General features: G+C 41.1%; 1 long non-coding RNA gene across 1 annotated transcript in view; it reads right to left on the bottom strand.

Moving 5' to 3' along the window:
* Positions 1-2,602: 2,602 nt before the first annotated feature.
* Positions 2,603-8,886, bottom strand: part of LOC109525381 (uncharacterized) — a 65,424-nt gene continuing 59,140 nt past the window's right edge. Inside the window, exon 3 of the long non-coding RNA XR_002170140.1 lies at positions 2,603-2,905. This is a non-coding gene — a long non-coding RNA (uncharacterized LOC109525381). The remainder of the gene's footprint in view (positions 2,906-8,886) is intronic.

Raw genomic sequence — 8,886 nt, 5'->3', positions numbered from 1 at the left:
CATCAGTTCAACAATCTTCTACTGCCTTTCGCACAGCAGAAATATGCTCAAGAAATATGTCCAAGATAAAACATCACTGGGAGGACGATCCCCAACATCGGAAATAATTCATTGACAAGGCTGATGCTCGTACAACTGACACTCTGGTAGCAATGCCAGTACTTGTGTGTTTTGAGTGGTTCTCGCAGGTCTGTTTGTGTATCGATATTATTTGTAGAGGGGATGGCCAGACATCCTCGACGAATTGGTGAAGATGAATGAATCCTCAAGCGTCCCTTCCAATAAACAATCAGTTCTGTGTCATTAAAGTTCAATTTGTTGTTTTTTTCATTTTAGAATATTCTGTTTTAGTTTCGCCGATATTGAAGCTGACGCGGAGAAGTCAATCCAGGGGAAGCAAATAGGAGCGTTTGTTAATCCTGTTTTAATTGACGGAAGTTCTTATGAAATCCTTGGTATTAAATGGACAGAGGGGCACAGCTATTTTGAATGGATGCAAAAACAATGTAGTTAAACATATAATTTTTCTTCATTTTAGCCATTCTTAACAGTTCCGGGGTGTCTGAATTAAAGCTGATAACACGCAAAGGACAAAGCACTACAGCACATTTAACAGGCACTCGTGACACTTGAAAGCACTCGGTTGTTTGCGTGTGCTTGCTTGTTCTGTAATAAGTGAGCCCCCATAAAGACTAATTAGTGACATCATTTGTATTTTTATTCATGGAGGCAGCTACTGACTTACACTTTGCAATTTGTGTGCTGATATGTGCTCGTCACGGATGCAGCCGACGCACGGTCAAGCACAAATGCTCACTGCCCGCCCAGCCACAACTTTGCAGGCTGGCGCATCGTTTTCCTTGATCAGTCGTACAATGGTGGAGTTGTCAGCAAATTTGACGATCACGCTGCTGGGGGGAATTGTCACGTGTGCTGAGGAAGGCTGCTAATCAGGTACAGATTGAGGTTCCGAGGGCCAGTTTGCTAAATTCTTTGACTAGTTTGTGGTGGTGAATTGTTATAAATGCATCTTAAGAACACAAACAGCATTTCGTGGTGAATTTTTTGTTCAATTTTAATAAAGGTTAATGATTGATTTTCCTCTACTAATCATTCCAAGTGTAATCGGTCCGATCTGATCCTGGCTAAAAAGGCGATATCTCGTGATGGGTAATGATGAGGCTGAGAAAGAAATTCTCTGGTCAGCCACAAGGCGCGTTTATTTTCTCTCGCAGCAGTCTGTGTATACACACAAATCAGTGCAGCAACCTTTTTAGCAAAATACACGCGCACCTCTCACGCAGCAAGCTCACCAACTACTGACGAGATCAGTGCAAAAAGAGAAGAAGTGATGTCATGAGACGAAGTCAAAGGTCACGCAATTGAAATGAACAAAATAAAATTCATGACATGAAGACTCACCATAAAAATAACAGTCATAAAAGCAAATACAAAAATCATAATCAAACACAAAATGCAAATGAAAAAGTAATTGTGGGTGAAACTAAATTGGAAAAAAATATATACATATACACATCAGTTGCACATGTACAAGATGTAGTAATTATGGTCATTGCGCCATTTTAAGAAAGAAAACGGCGACTGTTTAAAAGCTGAAATTGAACCAGTCATTCAATGCGCAGTTATTAAATAAATTTTGTTTAAAAATCCTTTCAAAAAATCAAATTTGTCTGTGGAAGCTGCTGTTATCCAGTCACATTGTGTCTCAGGTTTGAAGTAAATCAACTTTTTGAGGCTGCAGAGTCAAGGCAGAAAAGCCTCAGCTATACTCTGAGACTTGATGGATGGCTTAGCATGAACACACACACACACACACACACACACACACACACACACACACACACACACACACACACACACACACACACACACACACACACACACTAGCTTTGCTCTCTCACAGAGTCACACACATGTGCACCAGTATTAAACAGCTGTGGTTCAGCCAGAGGACAGCAGAGTTATTTGGGAAAGATGGCGAGAAAGAGATGGAGGGCAGGTTTGAAAAGAGTCAGAAAATAAAGGAGGAAGAGCAGCTTTTCCCAAACGTTAAACACTTTCTGGCAAGGCAGACTAATGACGTCTCTCTCAGCTCCACGACACCCTCCTCGTCAGAAAGGAGTGAAGAAGAGTGAACATTTGAGAGCTTCTGCATTCTTCATGGACATGGAAGGTAAACAGAGCAATTCCGTTGTGTTCGACACAACGGAATTAATGTACGTTATTTATTCTTTCTGTGCGGACCGGTACTGGTCCGCGGACCGGGGTTTGGAGGCTGCTGTGGTCAATGGTTGACCATGTTATCTTGATGCTAATATCACAGACTTGCCAGGCTGGTGCGCATTTGTATGAACGCTAAAATAAACAATCCAGGCTCATTATCGCCGTACAAGACACACTGCTTTTATTGAAGGCAGTCTACCCAGATGAAACTGAAGCATTTTCTTCAATTAAATTTGAAGATCTACATTTAGTTTATTTACTTACTCTGTGATTGAGACACAAAAATGAACAAAAGGCAGACATCCACAAAATTACCAAAATTCCGTGTCAGCCAAGCACTTAACAACAACTCAACCAAATAAAATGGCTTGTGCTCGAACAAATGCTTGAGTCGTTCTTCATCTGACAGTGTAGGGAGATATAGAGCTACATCAGACAATTTACAAAATCTCTGTCTCCTCAAATTATGATAAAAAGGACAATAAAACAAAATATGCACTTCTTTTTCAATATCATTTGATGGATGAACATCGGGTAGGATATTACTTTGCTTCATTTACTGGCACTTCCTCATTTGTCAGTCAGAGAGCTTCTTTGGTTGCCTACATTCCGTCACGTCACAGTTTGCAGAGTCAACTAGCTCAGGAGAGTTCAGCTTCCTCTACACACACACACACACACACACACACACACACACACACACACACACACACACACACGTTCACACACACACACAAAGATTTTTGGTGGTAAATATTGTACACGTTCATTACTTAACATTGACGGCACAACAAATGCACTCTTGACACACCTCACGGATAAGGATAATTTTATCAGACAAGATTGTCGCGTGTTTGAATATCCTTGGTCAGAAAGGGGCTAAAAAACAAGAGTTCAACATGGGATGTGTGGAAGCCGATCAGCTGTCAGCAAAAGCTTTTAAACTACAATGAGTGTACTGCAGAGTTCAATGTTAGGCGTAGAGGTGTAATGCATGAATCTTGATCAAATTCAAAACTGTTCAATCTCAGAGGCTTTCAACTTTGTAAATATATACAGTGTAACCGAGAGTTGTTTAACATAAATGTCAGCTGTCGTTTTTTTTCACCAGAAACAAAAGAGAATCCATGGGCGGCAAAATGAGAAGTAGAAAAGGAAAGTGAAGCCAAATGGAGAAAGAAGGGAGTTGCAGACAGCTAACAAGTTCTGATAAAAATTTGGAGACGGATAAAGTGGATGTGAAGTTTGCATCTACCCTCACCCCACACCACCCACATCTCCAAAGCTCTTTCATGCCTCAATTGTCTCTACCCCGGGGGCTCTTATGATCTGTTCGTTTCACCAGCCTCATGTCATTTTCCCTCCTTCTTTTCTCACCTCCTCTTCGCACAGCACAAGCTCTTCTCTTGCCATACGGCCGAGATAGCTGTCTCCTTCAGACCGTTTGCCTCGTGCAACCCATAACACACTCTTGCGGCCATTGTGTCTCTTACCAAACAAGTTAATAGTCAATTTCATATTGTTTGATGAACTCTGAATGTTAAAACGCGAGGAGAATCATTTAGAACACCCATAATGAAAGAAGAGCGGCCTGGTGGTCAACTGGTTAGTGCGTCTGCCTCATCGTGTAGAGGTGCAGGGTTCGATTCCGGCTCTGGCCTTCCTGTGTGGAGTTTCCATGTTCTCCCTGTGCCTACGTGGGTTTTCTCTGGGTACTCCGGTTTCCTCCCACATTCCAAAAACATGCATGGCAGGTTAATGGAACATTCTAAATTGTCCCTAGGTGTTAAGGTGAGCATGGATGGTTGTTTCTTGTCAGCCTGCAATTGGCTGGCAACCAGTTCAGGATGTCCCCCGCCTGTTGCCCAAAGTCAGCTGAGATAGGCTTCAGCGACCCTTGTGAGGGTAAGATGATCAGAGAATGGATGGAAAATGAAAGAGTAAATTGAAGTTGACATCACTTAATTTTGATTAATATTTTCAATTGTAAGAGCTGTTCGACTTATGAGCATGTGTTTTATTGATTTCCTTAACAAAACATAACTGCTGTCCCGAAGAAACAAACAACAACAACAAATGGTTTGTGTAAATGTTATTGATGTGGCAGACAACACAAGGCATCATTTTCTTTCAGCTGCGTGTTACCCCCTGTACAATGAGCTCAACTCACGCCTGTTATAGAGGTTATTTTTATCAAGTGGGAAAATCTGCAGTGCCATTTCATTCCGAGCAGACGATAAGCAGCACGGCGCCAGCATGAAAGTCTGTCAACTGTGGAAGTGAGTTGGGTTTTTAGAAACACTTCACTCTTCCTAATTGGTATCGCACCTTCCTCTTGCTTGTCCGACTCTCATCAGGTAATCAATCGACAGTGGCTGGAAAAAAAAAAATGCTCCATGTTAATTAATAGATTTTTTTTAATCTAAAAGTGTTGAGCTCGCGGGTGTCTCACTTTCTCGCACCTCTCAGCCTCTGTGTTGCTGTTCCAAGATGTGAGAGTGAGATCTTCAAGCCGAAATGGAAGGTTCAAAAAGGATGGATGCTATCTTCCTTTCGTGAAGTGAGTTTGTGAGTTGGTGTTGTAGTTGATATTGTCACTTATCCAGCATTCTCCTAAAAATAAATGAAAAAAGGATCACGGGTGGAGAGATTAAGACAAGTGTGAGGACCCTGAGTGTGGGCACTTGGATTCAGCTTCGAAATGAACTACTAATGTAACATAACGTAACATGGGAATGATTTAAATCCGTCATTCCATTGAATCTCTTATTACAGTTCCTGGACTTCACCACGTCCAGTTTTCCTTTCAGCGAAATGAGCAAACTCCTCGGCTTGATTGTGTCATGCCTGAGGATTTGTGAAGATTCCATATTCATGAACGACAAACATAATGTATCTTTCTTTGGCACAAATCTAGCAGCGCCACAAGAAAAATTAAATTGTTCACTCCATGTTTCGGTACACACGTATCATATGTATGGACTGGCTGGGGCAACCAAAAGGAGAAGTTGCCTAAGTGGTGCCCTTGAGCAAAGTCTCTGGCCTGCTCCCTGAGCACTATATGAGTTACCCCGGCTGCTCCAGTGTGTGTATTTGCTCTAATCATTACTACATTGAGAGAATGCTTGTCAATTCTCACAACAAAATGTATGCTTCGATGTGTGATCGATATCTCTCTTCCTTTTTTTGAAACGGAATCACTCATGAATATGGGTTTAATCCTAATCCAACCACATTTCCTCCAAAAAAAAAAAAAAAAGTGTTCCCATACATAGAGGCCAAAAGGCATGAAAAAAAACTTGCATCACCCCGAAACACACACCTCTTTAAAACACACACACACGCACACACACACACACAAACACGTGTGTGTGTGTGTACATATATATATATGTATATATATATATATATATAATAGCGATGCTATTTGAAGCCAATCTATTTGCCGTGATGGGCTTTTTTTTAAGTGGTTACCATGGTGAAAATTAGCAAACTAAACCGCCTGCGTTGATTACCCTTTCAGAGATATGGGGGGGATACAAATAGCAGTAGTTAATCTTGTTTAGAGCACACAAATTCATTGTGACAGCTCAGCTGCTTCAACCCCGCAGTCTTTCCCAGAGTAAATTGAACTGACTGATTGTAAGAGAGAAAAATAAAAAAGAAGAAGGCAACCACTACAAACCATAAAATAAATAAATGCAGGAGGGTTTGTGTGTGCTAGGAAATACAATAAAAGTAAGTTTGGGGCCTTGCTTAAATTGAATTTAAATGGCGTGCTGTAGTCTGAAAGCAACCAGATGAATTAAACTTTTAGTGTGGAAAGGAGAACCGGTGATTTGTATGCATATACAGTACATGACTTTGCCAACAAAATGTCTCATTGTGAAGGTATCTTTCGGGGCATTTTAGCCACTGCATTTTTCATCATCAGCCAATAAACATACAGAGAGATGTTGAATCCATTAAAAGCCACTCTAAGTGCACAGCAAAGTGGACAAAACAAACACACTCAGCGCCCTACAGTACTGGATATGCAGCACAGGCGGTTTTACAGAGTGGTAAGGGGTGGCAGCTACCCTTACCAAATGCCTTGACACCCAGTAGCTACCCCTAGCTATTGGCATGGAATCCGTCAATATGAAATTTATTCATTCATTTTCCGATCCGCTTTATTCTCACAAGGGTCGCGGGGAGTGCTAGAGCCTATCCCAGCCGTCTTCGGGCAGTAGGCCGGGGACACCCTGAAACGGTTGCCAGCCAATCACAGGGCACACAGAGACGAACAATCATCCGCGCTCACACTCACAACTAGGGACAATTTAGAGTGTTCAATCAGCCTGCCATGCATGTTTTTTGGAATGTGGGAGGAAACCGGAGAACCCGGAGAAAACCCACGCAGGCACGGGGAGAACATGCAAACTCCACCCAGGGAGGCTGGAGCTGAGATTGAACCCGGTACCTCTGCACTGTGAGGTCAATGCGCTAACGGCTAACCACTGGACCACCGGGCCGCCTCAATATCAAATTCCAATTTTTATTCTAAATGTTCCTTATATTATTTCCATAATGTGCATAAAAAGTGTGCCCAGAATGTACTCCCCTTCTTTAAATAAGAAATGGTTATGTCTTTCACGCCACCAGTTGAGCTCCTGACACCACGTGACTGATCCCCGCTTGTATCTGTTCACGCTGGCAGGATAGAAGAAGTGGTAGGCGAAGGCTTTTACAATGGAGTGCAGTGATAACATTTGCATTCATCCATCAACATTCCCTCCAAGTGAATTCACATCTCACTTTCATGAAAAGGACATAATGAGATACATGTGCAAACAGGTTGCATATCACGAGATCTCTCACAACGGAAGATATGGAGAACGACAATGGTGAGTCCTTACGGTCATACAAGGTCGGAAGGGTCCACGTTTAGATTACTTCATCTTTCGCTGAAAGGCCTGCCTCAGGCTCACGAGCTCAGTATATATATATATGTGTGTGTGTGTGTTGGCAAATATGTGTCTTGAAGAAGAAAAATTTGACCAGAGTGCTTCGAGGTCATACTTTTTATGCTTCATGAGGGATATTTTTGAGTCTCAAATCCAATGAGAAATAAAAAAAAAAAAAAAAAACAAGAACAGTCAAAAGGAAACACTTAAAAACAGTAAATACAGACTCTTGTCATGCCTCGTCTCATCTTTTATTCAGCATATTTTGCTCATCTGTCAAACTAGTGGCCACTGCAGTGGTAGTACATTCATAATATCACGCATCAGTACTGTTTTTCAAGAAGTAGATGGGATGTTCCAAAAGAAATATTGCTTTTATACAAATGATTTATGTTGATATTTTTGGCACGTTTCAAATGCATCGTTAGAATTTGGCATCAAAAGTTGGCGGAGTAAGGGAGAAAAAGAACATCCACTGCGACTTTAATAACCTCAAGAAAAAAAACAGTAAAGAACATGTATTGTGTGACTTGTGTGACCATAATGATTCTTTAGGTCGCAAAGGTTCATTCACTGGGGGGGGGGACAAGTGTTTAAGTGTGTAAGTAATATAAAGTTAAAGTGGATCTGGTGCCTTTGTAAGGAAGCAAAGTGTCTTGGGAGAGTGCACCAAAGGTATTCAAGCAGAAAAGAGCACATAACAAAAAGAGATCTCCAATATCACTCCGTCTTTTCCATGTGGAATGAAATAACTGAGGTGACTACCGTAATCAATAAAAAACGGTGTCCTTTATGTGATCCTTTGCGATGAGACAGACTTTGTTGTAAAAGAGTCTTGCTATGTGTGAAGAAGAATATATTGCCTCCATTTCCGTTTGGCGCACTTACAATGCCAATGTCTGCCTAGTTTTTTTTTTCTCCAATAGGTATACATTGTATCGATCTTTTGCTTCTGTTCAATACAGGTTTGGTTTCAAGTTTGAAAGAACTTTCATTCACGGGATAGGCTTTCGTTTTGCTGTATTGCGGTTTTTCCCTGTCGTCACAAAATACTTGGTTTTGTGTCACCAATATATACACCAAAATATTCAACAGCTGCAGCACTAATAAAGTCCCAATAATGGTGAGAAGAATCACTGTGACGAAGCCATTTATGTTTTTAATTTAAACCACCATCCAATTACTTGAGAGAAATCTCTTCGACGGTTTTATTTCAAACGGTAAAACAACAATTAAAATTATATATTCAAGCTTTACAAGGTCAACTTACCCACTTAGGTTCATTAATTATCATATATGAGCAATTAAATGCAACAAAAGTTTTTTTTTCCCCCATCTTGAAATTGATTTAAAACTCCATCTCACGGTGCCTTTTAAACAACGGTAAAATTTACACTGAAAACAAGAAATGTGTGATTTAATTCACTCATTATTATTTCTGTTATTTACTGCTCAAGCCTCAAGCTCTGCTGTACAGATTGCTTTTAATGATGCAGACAAGCAAACCTGTCCTCTGAGGAGTAACTTTGTCCCGTCTTTCCCCAAAACCTCTTGTGGCCCAATCAAGCAGTGGATCTTTGAAGTGGAAGTGGCTGGAGGCTTTTGTGTGTGTGTGTGTGTGTGTGTGTGTGTGTGTGTGTGTGTGTGTGTGTGTGTGTGTGTGTGTGTGTGTGTGAATCTCTAATCTGGTTTGTGT

Source organism: Hippocampus comes, unplaced genomic scaffold (genome assembly GCF_001891065.2).
Source record: "Hippocampus comes isolate QL1 unplaced genomic scaffold, H_comes_QL1_v1.1 scaffold29, whole genome shotgun sequence".
NCBI classification, from domain to species: domain Eukaryota; kingdom Metazoa; phylum Chordata; class Actinopteri; order Syngnathiformes; family Syngnathidae; genus Hippocampus; species Hippocampus comes.
This window is presented reverse-complemented; position numbering and strand designations above follow the sequence as displayed.